The following is a 14,640-nucleotide window of genomic DNA, read 5'->3' as shown; positions in this document are numbered from 1 at the left end:
TTTGGGCTCTGTCCTTGGCCCTTTGGTCCAGTTTTAGTAAGAATCTTGTTGAGTCATTTAGTGAAAACCCCCTCACCCTGGGTATCTGATCTCCTCTGTATCTGATCAAATCCCTCATCTCCCACATTGAATATCTTATCACTCTGGCTTGCCATCATCAAGAATCCCATCAAGTTGGTTTAGCCAGAATCCTCCATACCCCTGATATTTCCTCTTGGTAATTTTTCATCCACAGACCTCCACTCTGATCCTTGCCTATAAATCCCCACTTTTTCTTGTCATGTGCAAATTCTAATCTGTCTCCCCTGCTATAAAAACCTCAAAATAATAATCTTTCTTTTTATTTTTTTTGAAATTTTTTTAATTTATTTTTTATAAACATACAATATATTTTTATCCCCAGGGCTACAGGTCTGTGAATCGCCCGGTTTACACACTTCACAGCACTGACCATACCACATACCCTCCCTGATGTCCATAACCCCACCCCCCTTCTCCCAACACCTCTCCCCACAGCAACCCTCAGTTTTGTGAGATTAAGAGTCACTTATGGTTTGTCTCCCTCCCAATCCCATCTTGTTTCATTTATTCTTCTCCTACCCCCTTAACACCCCATGTTGCATCTCCACTTCCTCATATCAGGGAGATCATATGATAGTTGTCTTTCTCTGATTGACTTATTTTGCTAAGCATGATATCCTCTAGTTCCATCCACGTCATCGCAAATGGCAAGATTTCATTTCTTTTGATGGCTGCATAGTATTCCATTGCGTATATATACACCACATCTTCTTCATCCATTCATCTGTTGATGGACATCTAGGTTCTTTCCATAGTTTGGCTATTGTAGACATTGCTGCTATAAACATTCAGGTGCACGTGCACCTTCAGATCACTACATTTGTATCTTTAGGGTAAATACCCAGTAGTAAATTGCTGGGTCATAGGGTAGTTCTATTTTCAACATTTTGAGGAACCTCCATGCTGTTTTTCACAGTGGTTGCACCAGCTTGCATTCCCACCAACAGTGTAGGAGGGTTCCCCTTTCTCCGCATCCTCGCCAGCATCTGTCATTTCCTGACTTGTTAATTTTAGCCATTCTGACTGGTGTGAGGTGATATCTCATCGTGGTTTTGATTTGTATTTCCCTGATGCCAAGTGATATGGGGCACTTTTTCATGTGTCTGTTGGCCATCTGGATGTCTTCTTTGCAGAAATGTCTGTTCATGTCTTCTGCCCATTTCTTAATTGGATTATTTGTTCTTTGGGTGTTGAGTTTGCTAAGTTCTTTATAGGTTTTGGACACTAGCCCTTTATCTGATGTGTCGTTTGCAAATATCTTCTCCCATTCTGTCAGTTGTCTTTTGGTTTTGTTAATGGTTTCCTTTGCTGTGTAAAAGCTTTTGATCTTGATGAAATCCCAATAGTTCATTTTTGCCCTTGCTTCTCTTGACTTTGGCGATGTTCGTAGGAAGATGTTGCTGCGGCTGAGGTCGAAGAGGTTGCTGCCTGTGTTCTCCTCAAGGATTTTGATGGATTCCTTTCTCACATTGAGGTCCTTCATCCATTTTGAGTCTATTTTTGTGTGTGGTGAAAGGAGATGATCCTATTTCATTTTTCTGCATGTGGCTGTCCAATTTTCCCAACACCATTTATTGAAGAGGCTGTCTTTTTTCCATTGGACATTCTTTCCTGCTTTGTCGAAGATTAGTTGACCATAGAGTTGAGGGTCTATTTCTGGGCTCTCTATTCTGTTCCATTGATCTATGTGTCTGTTTTTGTGCCAGTACCATGCTGTCTTGATGATGACAGCTTTGTAATAGAGCTTGAAGTCCGGAATTGTGATGCCACCAACTTTGGCTTTCTTTTTCAAGATTCCTTTGGCTATTCGAGGTCTTTTCTGGTTCCATATAAATTTTAGGATTATTTGTTCCATTTCTTTGAAAAAAATGGATGGTACTTTGATAGGCATAGCATTAAATGTGTAGATTGCTTTAGGTAGCATAGACATTTTCACAATATTTATTCTTCCAATCCAGGAGCATAGAACATTTTTCCATTTTTTTGTATCTTCCTCAATTTCTTTCATGAGTACTTTATAGTTTCTTGTGTATAGATTCTTAGCCTCTTTGGTTAGGTTTATTCCTAGGTATCTTATAGTCTTGGGTGCAATTGTAAATGGGATTGACTCCTTAATTTCTCTTTTTTTTTCTGTCTTGTCGTTGGTGTAGAGAAATGCAACTGATTTCTGTGCATTGATTTTATATCCTGACACTTTACTGAATTCCTGTACAAGTTCTAGCAGTTTTGGAGTGGAGTCTTTTGGGTTTTCCACATAGAGTATCATATATTCTGTGAAGAGTGATGGTTTGACTTCTTTGCTGATTTGGATGCTTTAATTTCCTTTTGTTGTCTGATTGCTGAGGCTAGGACTTCTAGTACTATGTTGAATAGCAGTGGTGATAATGGACATCCCTGTCATGTTCCTGACCTTAGCGGAAAAGCTTTCAGCTTTTCTCCATTGAGAATGATATTTGCAATGGGTTTTTCATAGATGGCTTTGATAATATTGAGGTATGTGCCCTCTATCTCTACACTTTGAAGAGTTTTGAACAGGAAGGGATGCTGTACTTTGTCAAATGCTTTTTCAGCATCTATTGAGAGTATCATATGGTTCTTGTTCTTTCTTTTATTAATGTGTTGTATCACATTGATAGATTTGTGGATGTTGAACCAACCTTGCAGGCCTGGAATAAATCCCACTTGGCTTACACCGCTATATATTTTCCTCTCAGGACTGCCTTTGTTGTGTCCCACCGATTTTGAACCATTGTGTTTTCATTATCATTTGTTTCCATGAATTTTTCAATTTTTCTTTAATTTACTGGTTGACCCATTCATTCTTTAGAAGGATGCTGTTTAGTCTCCATGTATTTGGGTTCTTTCCAAATTTCCTCTTGTGATTGAGTTCTAGCTTCAGAGCATTGTGGTCTGAAAATATGCAAGGAATGATCCCAATCTTTTGATACCGGTTGAGACCTGATTTAGGATCGGGGATGTGATCTATTCTGGAGAATGTTCCATGTGCACTAGAGAAGAATGTGTATTCTGTTGCTTTGGGATGAAATGTTCTGAATATATCTGTGATGTCCATCTGGTCCAGTGTGTCATTCAAGGCCTTTATTTCCTTGTTGATCTTTTGCTTGGATGATCTGTCCATTTCAGTGAGGGGAGTGTTAAAGTCCCCTACTATTTTTGTATTATTGTTGATGTGTTTCTTTGATTTTGTTATTAATTGGTTTATATAGTTGGCTGCTCCCATGTTAGGGGCATAGATATTTACAATTGTTAGATCTTCTTGTTGGACAGATCCTTTGAGTATGATATAGTGTCCTTCCTCATCTCTTATTATAGTCTTTGGCTTAAAATCTAATTGATCTGATATAAGAATTGCCACTCCTGCTTTCTTCTGATGTCCATTAGCATGGTAAATTGTTTTCCACCCCCTCACTTTAAATCTGGAGGTGTCTTCGGGTTTAAAATGAGTTTCTTGTAGGCAACATATAGATTTTTTTTTTTTTTTTAATCCATTCTGATACACTGTGTCTTTTGACATTAACATTCAGGGTAACTATTGAGAGATATGAAATTAGTGCCATTGTATTGCCTATAAGGTGACTGTTACTGTATATTGTCTCTGTTCCTTTCTGATCTACTACTTTTAGGCTCTCTCTTTGCTTAGAGGACCCCTTTCAATATTTCCTGTAGAGCTGGTTTGGTGTTTGCAGTGAGAGCCTCCATTTTTGATTGCACCTCATTAATAGCTTTTTTGATTTCAACTTGGTTAGATTTTAGTTCTTTTATTTCTCCAGAAACGGCTTTTATATCTCCTGAGAGGGTTTCTCTAATATCTTCCATGCCTTTTTTGAGCCTGACTAGAAACTTGAGAATCGTCATTCTGAACTCTAGATCTGACATATTACCAATGTCTGTATTGATTAGGTCCCTAGCCTTTGGTACTGCCTCTTGTTCTTTTTTTTTTTTGTGGTGATTTTTTCCGCCTTGTCATTTTGTCCAGATAAGAATACATGAAGGAGCAAGTAAAATATTAAAAGGGTGGCAACAACCCCAGGAAAATATGCTTTAGCCAAATCAGAATAGATCCCAAATCGTGAGGGGGGAGAAAAGGGATAAAAAGAGGTTCAGAAAGAAAAAAAAAAAAAGAAAAGAAAAGAAACAATTAAAAAAAGAAAACGAATAAAGCAAAAATATAAAAAAGAAAAAAAAATATATATATATGTATTAGATAAACTAGTTAAAAAACGTTAAAAAAGAAAAGGGTAAAAGTTAAAAAAATTTAGAAGAAGAAGAGAAAAAAAAATTGAAAAAAAAATTAAATTAAGTGCAAGACTAAAGAATCATGGGGAGAAAGCCATGAGTTCCATGCTTTGCTTTCTCCTCCTCTGGAATTCAGCTGCTCTCCTTGGTATTGAAACTGCACTCCTTGGTAGGTGAACTTGGTCCTGCCTGGATTTCTTGTTGATCTTCTGGGGGAGGGGCCTGTTGTAGTGATCTCAAGTGTCTTTGCCCCAGGCAGAATTGCACTGCCCTTACCAGGGGCCGGGCTGAGTAATCTGCTCAGGTTTGCTTTCGGGAGCTTTTGTTCCCTGAGCGCTTTCCGTAGAGTTCTGGAGGACGGGAATGAAAATGGCGGTCCCCCTGACTCCAGTCCGGAGGAGCCGAGAGCCTGGCATCCCACTCCTCAGTCCCCCCTAAGAGAATAATGACCAATTACTCCCATATCCCTGGCCTCAGGCCACGATCCAAGCTCACCGAACCTGCGACCGATTCAAGGTAACCCTGAGCTGAGAGCTCACTCCTCGGCTCTGTCTCTGTAGCCGGCTTCCCCGTTCTAATACCTGCAAGCTCTGCGACACTCAGACATCCCCGATCCTTCTGTGACCCTGCGGGACCTGAGGCCATGCTGACCCCGTGTGGGCTTCACCCCGGTTTAGCCTCTGGAGCAATGTCCCTCAGCAGAATAGACTTTTAAAAGTCCTGATTTTGTGCTCCATTTCTCCGCCACTTGCCGGGAACCGGCCCCTCCCCCTGTGGTCTATCTTCCCGTCGCTTTGGATTCACTTCGCCAATCCTACCTTTCAGAAAGTGGTTGATTTTCTGTTTCTAGAATTGCTGTTCTTCTTCTCTTCGATCTCCCATTGGATTTGTAGGTGTTTGCAATCTTTAGATAAGCTATCTAGATGATCTCCTGCTACCTGAAGTAGTCTCAGCCTGCTACTTCTCCGCCATCTTGTCTCCTCCAATAATCTTTAATAAAGTTTCCTTTATCATCTTTAACAAGTATCATGAAAAGTTTTCTATAACACCTTATTTTAAGAGCAAACTTCAATCTATATACTATAGATAACATTAAGTGACTGTTTATCGATAAGCATCTTGGAAAATCTTTTCTCAAATTCTTGTCTTGCTGTGTTCACCAACCATAAACTATTCTCTCATGATCCTTTCTTGGTTCTAATCAAGCCTTTATATTGGAAGATCCACCTTACAGTAAAATCCAAAACAATATAAATATTCAAAAATTTCCCAACCTTCTCCAAGACACTAAAGATCTATCAAGGTATTCCTCTCCCTTATGGCACTGAAAAAAAAACAAAATAAAACAAAACAAAAAACAAACAAACAAAAAAACCTCATCTTCACATTACTGACAAATTGTTCAGGGTGATATTTTATGGGAGCCAACATTTGACACTCTTAGTTCCCACAAAAATAAAATTGAAATCTTCACACAGCTATGACCCAAGGTCCTATCTTGGAAACAACACACCCCTCTGAGGCCCTGGCACCTCCCACCAAGGGAACTCCACAGCTGTTCGAGTGTCATAAACTCATATTGGATCCAGGCTCTAATTTCCTTCTTCCTTCCTCCCTTTCTAATTATCATAAACATTTATTTCAACTATATGGGTGATCTTGACAAGGCACTGGGTTTTTGATGCAACATTGTGATAATCATTAGAGACCAAAAGCTTACTACAGTCTCACCCTTGGCCCACCATGGATAAAAGTAATAGACACAAACATCAAGCTATTGAATGCATCTGCTAATTTAGTTTTAGGGTTTTCTTTAAATTAATGCTTCCTCATCCTGTATAATGTTGGCTGCTTATTTAATATACACATATGTCACTATATATATATATATATATATATATATATATACACTTACCTCCAATGAAATTTTGTTTCAATTTCTCAAACATTTCTATTCATTATTGTAACATTTTAAGTCCTGAATCACTTCTTTAATGAAGAGATAACTAATGAAGAGATAACTTGCAAGCTATGCTAACTGTGTTCTATATATGTTTGTTAGAAACTCATTTAGATTACCTAGATTTACCTAGTAATGTTTGCTGATGGGTCATGTGTAAAGACTGAAATTGGAAAATATTAGGCAGGAGTTACTCTAATGGATCTCACTTTACTCCTAAAATAATATCCTTTAACACAGACAAATCTTCCCAGATAATGAATTCATTGCATTCACTACAGATCAGACTCATCTGCCTGAGTTCAATTAAGAAAAAGAAACCACATAGTTATTGAAACGGGAAATAATGAAAATAATTCTTTTTTTTTTTTTTAAGATTTTATTTATTTATTTGACAGACGGATATCACAGAGAAGCAGGCAGAGAGAGAGTGGAGGAAGCAGGCTCTCTGCTCAGCAGAGAGCCTGATGCGGGGCTCGATCCCAGGATCCTGGGATCATGACCTGAGCCGAAGGCAGAGGCTTTAACCCACTGAGCCACCCAGGCGCCCCAATAATGAAAATAATTCTTAAGCATTGAAGGAAGAGTAATTATAAAATGTGAAAAGACTTTAAGGACTTCCTAGCACTGAGATAGAGTATACTCATGAAGTGGGAGACTTGGAAGTGGAACAGTACAAACCAGACCTCAACTCAGATTTGGCACCTGCACTGTAGTTTACTGTACTTCTGACCAAGGTAATTTCTACTGGCATATTAACAACTCCTTTGTCCAAAACTCTTCCCTGATGAGTTAATATATGCTGTTTCATACACATTGAAATATTTTTTCCTATTCTCAGCTCCACACTATTTTTGCAATTAGACATGGACAAATATTGGAAGTAACTCACGTAATAATAAGACGTTTGCTTGATTTTTTCGAAATTCCTACTAAATTTCCAAAAAACCTTGTGTTCATTAAGAAATATCAATGAAAGAAAGCTCTTAAATCCTGAAGGAAAGGATCCTATCAAATGGTAACAATTAGTACAACAGTGACATTCCAAGGAACTGATCTTTTAATCCCTATATCTCAACTAAAAAGAATATAAATCATCCTCCTCATGAATGGCCAGAAGTTCACTCCTACCAGAAACCTCAAATGAGCATTATTAGGAACCTTCCAGCAGCATATGCTTTTTGGAAGGAAATACCTCCTATCCAATAATTCTAGATTAATTAGAAAATTACAGTGAATTTAGATATCTTCCACCCAGGATCAATGGAACAATAACATAGATATTTACAGTTTAATCTGGATTCATTTCTTCTCTATTTTTCTTATAACCTTATGCTTTCTTTGTCTAAGGATACCCTTAACTATATCACTCTTAAAGGCCCTTTATATTACTAATTATTAATATTAATATTAGTAAATATTATTTTAAGTTAATATTCTTAATATTGCTTTCTGTCTTCTTAATCTTTTCTAGATTTCAATACTGTGTCTGGTTCAAATATGCTTATTAATGGATTAAATACAACTAAACTGACTTGTGATATTTAACATATTTTTTATGGAAATTCTCTAGCTTCTGGTAACAGTTTATTCTTTTTAATTGTTTGTAATTAATCAGATGGTTTCTTGGGTAATAGGACTCATTTGTTAGATGATATTTTAGATGGAAAATATTACTATTAAGAGAGCAAGAAATTTAAAGCCTTCTGTCATGTTACACCTAGAAAAGCAGGCTCACTTCTCTACTAAATTAATGCTAAGGGAAGTTTTGAGGAAAGCAGCTATTGTGATACCTTCACAAAACAGAAATTGGAAGAGAACTAAGAAATAGATTTTGTATATTTGGAAGCTGTTATAATTTTCCAGATATTAAAAGTAAAATGTACTACTTCTCTAATGTACGATTATAAAGATTTTATTGCCTGGCACTGGACAATTCTCAGTAAGTGGTACCAAAACATTACAACAGTATTTCACTAGCTCCTGGGTGGTGGGCAGTTTGTTAGGCAGTAAGGTTGGGGCCGGGGGGAAAAAAACAAGTTGTTTTTGATGCCTGATGACTGGCATGAATTTGTAGAACAAAAGCCCATTAGTTGCTACCTGAAAACTGCAGAAATAAGTCTTAGATCTGTTAACTAATGACTGACTTCAGGATAGTAACTGACATGGAATCATTTAGAATCTATTTGGTCCATTAGCTTTGCCTCTATGAAAATGAGGTAATAAGATAACTTAAGAAGAAACAGAAGTAAAATTTAAATTTGAGAACCAAAATCCTAACTATTCAAGATGAATTCTGGATTGTTTTCTCTATCTTCAGACTCATTACTTTATGTTAGTAAACAAGTTAGTATTCTTCCTTGCACAGAAAGAATAATTTTGGCTTTGCCTTACCAACATGTTTTATTTCAGGGAGATTGAATTCAACAATCTTTTACTGCACTTGTCTTTTGGTTTCTGTGAGGCATTTTTTAAGGTGGTTGAAGGGGTCATAATAAATATCAGTTTATATGTGATTGTGAACATGGCCCAGCCTTAGCTCATTTGTATCAACCATTATTGAAGTCTACAGTGGCCTTTTATCTGATTTCCACATGCTTGGGTCTCTCTATATATTTTCTCACCAGACAGGGCTTTACCACCTCTTCTTGCTAAACCTTTACCCTGGTTTAGTATTCTTCATACCCTTTATCATTGCCTGAGATATTTGCTTAATTTTCATGATTTATTTAATTCCTGTCACCAATAGAATATAACCTCCAAAAAAAGAGAAGCTTTGACAATTTTTACTACTATAATTCTAGCATGTAGTGTAGGGTCTGAAGCAAAGAGTTCAATACAATTCATTAATGCAAAAATGGATCCTGTTGTATGTGGGGATAAGGTAATGGGTACAATTTGTAGAAATATTTGCTATGATAAAGTAGTGGCTAAATAAGGGAGGCAGGAAAAAGGATGGTAGATCTAAAGAGAGATTTAAATTTGAATAAAAGTTTTAAGGATGGAAAATAAATTCTCATGGAAAATAAGCCAATGAGAAGAACAAGAGACAATTAATGGAGCAACACTACTGGGTGTACTGAAAATATGAGATCCAAAATGTGTATGAAATATTTGGTGCCAATAGGAGAAGAACTCTTTCACTTTCATGAAAAAAGGCATGACAGGTACAGAAGCAAATAGATTTGATAACCAAATAGTTTGCCATATAACTTGTAATCTTTTAAGAAGAACTTAGAACTTAAATAGATATAAAACTTGAATAATTTAGGGGCACCTGCCTGGCTCAGTCCTTCAGCATTTGCCTTCAACTCAAGTTGTGATCCCAGGGTCCTGGGATTAAGTCCCACATCAGGCTCCCTGTTTAGTGGGAGGCCTGCTTCTCCCTCTCCCACTCCCCCTGTTTGTATTTCATCTCTTGCTGTCTCTCTCTCTCTGTCAAATAAATAAGATCTTTTTTAAAAAACTTGAATAATTTAGAATTAGAATAATAGAACTTTCTGGATATATATAGTCACTGTTTTCTCTATAAAGTTGAAAATGAGGTCATTTGCTGTAATTAAGTAGAGATGGTAGACAGATTGGATGATCAGAGACAATACAGATATTCTGAAATAGAAAATTTGATAAGCAGGAAAGAGGACTAATTAGGGACCTCTTGGAAGATACTAGAAGGCATCAGGAAACCAGGTGACTTTGGAAATCATAAATTTTCACTGTTTTAGTTAGTTGCATGATTTGTCTTCTGTGCTGTTCAGTAGGAAAGACACAACAAAAAAAAAAACAGATGGAGCAAAAATTAATCATTGCAATCATGCTTGTTTTTAATGACTCATCATGCTGTATGTCCATTTAATTGACTAAACATATCTTACTAGATTGGTGCTAATCAAATTATTTAGGTCAGATGTGCTACTTATAGGAATTCTAAAGTCTTTAAACATAGGATATTTTAATTATTGGTACACTATAACATTTTAGGGTTTGAATTTTAAAGCTATGTTAACTTTTGCAATTGGAGTATTAATAAATTTAATGTCATTTATTGAAGAAAAGCTAAGAGGGCTTCAACCTTCAAGCATTTAGGAAACTGGCCAGTGTTCAAAATAGATTAGCAACAAAAATTTTCTAGTTCAATTATGATCATTTATTTTTATTTATTTATTTTTTTAAGATTGTATTTATTTGTCAGAGAGACCGAGAACAAGCAGGGGGAGCAGCAGACAGAGGAAGAAGCAGGCTTCCCACTGAGCAAGGAGCCTGATATGGAACTTGATCCAAGGACCCCGGGATCATAACCTGAGCCAAAGGCAGCTGCTTAACCCACTGAGCCACCCAGGCATTCCAATCATTTATTTTTTAATGAAATTAGAATTTTTAAAAGTCAGATTTAAAACATTTATATTCCATCCAAAGATTAAAGTATATAATTATGAGGTAACAGATACATATTTTCAGCAAGAGTCCAAAGTAAGATTTCTATGCACACACAAACACACACAAAACCTTTCATTTTAATGGAGGCAAAAAGAAAATTTGAGAAATGGATACATATGCGTCATTGTAAAAGCTGTGTGACAGATCTGCATATATGAGTTTATAATTATTAAATTGCTTGGTTTCAGTGAGTTAACTCAAGTGCTTAAAGAGGAGTTTCAAAATTAGGTATTTGGCTAACACTAGTTGTGGGTCATTTTTTCTACTTGTATATTTTACATGCTTTAACCTCATACTTGCAAATTTACCTTTTACTCTATTAGTTTATAAATTCTTGGAAGAAGGGCAAGCTTCTTTTCATATTTACATAATCAGTGCTTAGCATATGGCTAGCACAATTATGCATTCAATAGATGTTTAGAAGTTGTATTAAGGAAAGAAAATTACAAGGACTGAATACTAGGTGGCAAATTTTTCTAATAAAGATGTACTTTGTAGGCAAAGCTAACTAGCATAACACCTGTCACTTTTTACTTATTGGGATAAGAAAGGTTGAAATGGTTCTAAGAAGGCTTACAAAATACATTGTAAAATTTTCATTATCACCAAACCATTTAGAGTGGTTTACCAAGAAAATACTGCTTCGTTTTCTCTGTTAATATTACAGCAAAATTGAGCAAATATCTAAAAAAAAAAAAAAATTGAAAGATATGGCATCTCCTTAGTATAAGCAGTTGCTACACCAAAAATTCTGTTCTTATCAAGGTGTTAACTGAGGAATATGCATATGAATTTTGAAAATTAGCAATTTTAATAATAAACAATAATAAACAAAATAATAACAACACTGACCAAGATATATATGTATATATGTAAATGATAATTTTAATAAATTAATAATTAAATTAAATAATATTAATTATTTAATATAATTATATAATTATATAATATATTTAATATAATTATATAATAATTATATAAATTAAATAAATAATTAAAATTAATAATTTTAATAATAAACAATAATAAAATAATAACACTGACCGAGATATATATGTATATATATGTAAATACACACCCATAGATAAATACACATAAGTTGGAAATAACTATGTATTGTTTACCTTTTTATTCTAAAAAGCATTGATTCACTTTTATCATTTTATGGGAATAAGAAATCAGTTTTAAATAGCAAGTTTATTAACCCTAGTACCCATTTGATGGACCTTATATTTATAAATGGATATCAGTGGACTAATTGTCCTCCAGAATGCTGCAAATATTTTGTGATTATAGAAATGTTACTTTTAGTAAACATTTATTGAGTGTAAACATTTGAGATGCCACACAGAACAGAATTAGGGTCTTTGTAATATCTCAGATTTCTTCTTCTTAAATAGATGTTGTGATGAGTTATGTAGATGTATAAACCTTATGCTTAGGATTCAAATGTGTATGTCTCTGTTATTAAGTAAACTAACTTTTCTCTCACAATTCCTAATAACTTAAGGAAATTGCCTATTTTTTCCCTTTGCTTGTTTGTTTTGTTTCTTAATTCCTTTATGTGAGTGAAATGATATGGTATTTGTCAATCTCTGACATATTTCACTTAACACTATTTTCTCTAGTTTCATACATCATTGCAAATGGCAAAATTTCATTCTTTTTTATGGCTGAATAATATTCCATTACATATATTCATTCCATTATTTTTGCCAATATTCAACTTCATATATATATTATATTATATACCTATATCTATCTATATCATCTATATAGATATATATACCTTCTTTGTCCCATTCATCAATCAGTGGATACTTGGGCTGCTTCTGTAGTCTGGCTATTGTAAATAATGCTGCTATAAACAGGGTGCATATACCCCTCTGAATTAGTGTTCTTGTTTTCTTTGGGTAAATACCCATAGTGCAGTTGCTGGATTAGAAGGTAGTTCTATTTTTAATTTTTTGAGAAAACTCTATTCTGTTTTCCACAGTGGCTACACCAGTTTGCATTCACACCAACAGTGGAAGAGGGTTCCTTATTCTCCACACCTATTGTTACCTGTATTGTTAATTTTAGCTATTCTCGCTGGTGTAAAGTGATATCTCATTGTAGTTTGATTTAGTTATTACATTTGCTGATGGTACGTGATATTGAGCATCTTCTCATGTGTCTGTTGGCCATCTGGATATCTTCTTTAGAGAAATGTCTATTCATGTTTTCTTCCTATTTTTTAATTGGATTGTATGTTTTTGGGGTGTTCAGATGTAAAATTCTTTATGTAGTTTGGAAACTAACCTTTTATCAGATATGTCCTTTGAAAATATCTTTTCCTATTGATTAGGTTTCCTTTCGGTTTTGTTGATTGTTTCCTTCACTGTGTAGAACATTTTCTTTTGATATGATCTAATAGTTTATTTTTGTTTTTGTTCCACTTTCCTCAGGAGACATATCTAGAAAAAGAGTTGCTATGGCTTATGTCAAAGCTACTGTGTGTCTTCTCTTCTAAGATTTTTATGGTGTTAGGTCTCACATTTAGGCCTTTAATCAGTTTTGAATTTATTTTTGTGTATGGCATAAAAAAGTGGTCCAGTATCATTTTTTGCATGTTGCTGTCCTGTTTTCCCAATACCATCTGTTGAAGAGGATGTCTTTTTCCCATTGGATGTTCTCTCCTCTTTTGTTGAAGATTAATTGACCATATAATTTTACATTTATTTCTGGATTTTCTGTTCCATTCTATTGATATATATGTCTATTTTTGTGTGAGTGCCATATCATTTTGTTTACTACAGCTTTGTAATATAGCTTGAAGTATGTAATTGTGGTGCCTCCAGCTTTGTCTTTCTTGTTCAAGATCGCTTTGGCTATTTGAGGTCTTTTCTGGTTCCATACAAATTTTAGTTTTTTCCCTCTAATTCTGGAAAAAATGCTGTTGATATTTTGATAGGGATTGTATAAATGTGTAGAATGCTTTAGGTAATGTAGATATTTTAACAATATTTTTTGCTCCAATCCATGGTCATGGAATGTCTTCCCATTTCTTTGTGTCATTATCAATTTCTTCCATCAGTATTTTATAGTTTTCAGAGTACAGATCTTTCACTTCTTTGGTTAAGTTTATTCATAGATATCTTACTGTTTTGGGTACAGTTAGTGAATATGGTTATTTTCTTAAATTCTCTTTGTCCTGCTTCAAAATTAATGTATAGAAATGTAATATTTCTGTACATTAATCTTATAACTGCAATTTTATTGAGTTTATCAGTTCTAGACTTTTTTTTTTTTTGGTGGAGTCTTTCAGATTTTTTATATATAATATCATGTCATATGCAAATAGTGAAAGTTTTACTTCTTTCTTAGTGATTTAGGTGTATGTATGTATGTATGTATGTATGTATATATGTATATGCATGCCTGACTGCTATGGTTAGCACTTCCAGTACTGTGTTGAATAAAAGTGGTGAAAGTGGACATCCTTGTCTTGTTCCTGATCTCCGGGAATAAGCTTTATCAGGGTGAGGTATATTCCCTCTAACCCTACTTTTTTGAGAGCTTTTATTATGAATAAATGTTAGAGTTTGTCAAATGATTTATCTGTGTCTATTGAAGTGATCATATATTTTTTTAAGATTTTATTTATTTATTTGACAGACAGAGATCACAAGTAGGCAGAGAAGCAGGCAGAGAGAGAGGAGGAAGCAGGCTCCCTGCTGAGCAGAGAGCCCGATGCGGGGCTCGATCCCAGGACCCTGGGATCATGACCTGAGCCAAAGGCAGAGGCTTTAACCCACTGAACCACCCAGGCACCCCAAAGTGATCATATGGTTTTGATCCTTTCTCATGGATGTGATGTATCAGACAGATTGATTTGCAAATACTAAACCACACTTGGAATCCAA

This window comes from Lontra canadensis, unplaced genomic scaffold (genome assembly GCF_010015895.1).
Source record: "Lontra canadensis isolate GAN:19392208 unplaced genomic scaffold, GSC_riverotter_1.0 scaffold7, whole genome shotgun sequence".
NCBI lineage: Eukaryota > Metazoa > Chordata > Mammalia > Carnivora > Mustelidae > Lontra > Lontra canadensis.
The sequence above is the reverse complement of the archived record's forward strand: the minus strand, read 5'-3'. Positions refer to the sequence as shown.